Source organism: Phaseolus vulgaris, chromosome 11 (genome assembly GCF_051622355.1).
Source record: "Phaseolus vulgaris cultivar YP4 chromosome 11, ASM5162235v1, whole genome shotgun sequence".
NCBI lineage: Eukaryota > Viridiplantae > Streptophyta > Magnoliopsida > Fabales > Fabaceae > Phaseolus > Phaseolus vulgaris.
In genome coordinates, this window is record NC_143508.1 from 55577501 (window position 1) to 55578828 (window position 1328).

The following is a 1328-nucleotide window of genomic DNA, read 5'->3' on the forward strand; positions in this document are numbered from 1 at the left end:
AAAACTGGCTGGACTCAATCCTCACAAATGCCTTCAAAGTGATGTGGGAGAAGTTTGGGATCAAAAGGAATTGATCTTGACATGGTTGGTGCATAGCCAAGTTCATGATTTTGGTGTTTTGGCTTGATTTTGTGGCTTGGTGGTGATTTTGGTGAAAAACGAAAATCATGGTTTTGGAAAACTGGCTGGACTCAATCCTCACAAATGCCTTCAAAGTGATGTGGGAGAAGTTTGGGATCAAAAGGAATTGATCTTGACATGGTTGGTGCATAGCCAAGTTCATGATTTTGGTGTTTTGGCTTGATTTTGTGGCTTGGTGGTGATTTTGGTGAAAAACGAAAATCATGGTTTTGGAAAACTGGCTGGACTCAATCCTCACAAATGCCTTCAAAGTGATGTGGGAGAAGTTTGGGAGCAAAAGGAATTGATCTTGACATGGTTGGTGCATAGCCAAGTGCCATGATTTTGGATTTTTGGCTTGATTTTGTGACTTGGTGGTGATTTTGGTGAAAAACGAAAATCATGGTTTTGGAAAACTGGCTGGACTCAATCCTCACAAATGTCTTCAAAGTGATGTGGGAGAAGTTTGGGATCAAAAGGAATTGATCTTGACATGGTTGGTGCATAGCCAAGTTCATGATTTTGTGACTTGGTGGTGATTTTGGTGAAAAACGAAAATCATGGTTTTGGAAAATTGGCTGGACTCAATCCTCACAAATGCCTTCAAAGTGATGTGGGAGAAGTTTGGGATCAAAAGGAATTGATCTTGACATGGTTGGTGCATAGCCAAGTTCATGATTTTGTGGCTTGGTGGTGATTTTGGTGAAAAACGAAAATCATGGTTTTGGAAAACTGGCTGGACTCAATCCTCACAAATGCCTTCAAAGTGATGTGGGAGAAGTTTGGGATCAAAAGGAATTGATCTTGACATGGTTGGTGCATAGCCAAGTTCATGATTTTGTGACTTGGTGGTGATTTTGTGGCTTGGTGGTGATTTTGGTGAAAAACGAAAATCATGGTTTTGGAAAACTGGCTGGACTCAATCCTCACAAATGCCTTCAAAGTGATGTGGGAGAAGTTTGGGATCAAAAGGAATTGATCTTGACATGGTTGGTGCATAGCCAAGTTCATGATTTTGTGACTTGGTGGTGATTTTGTGGCTTGGTGGTGATTTTGGTGAAAAACGAAAATCATGGTTTTGGAAAACTGGCTGGACTCAATCCTCACAAATGCCTTCAAAGTGATGTGGGAGAAGTTTGGGATCAAAAGGAATTGATCTTGACATGGTTGGTGCATAGCAAAGTTCATGATTTTGGTGTTTTGGCTTG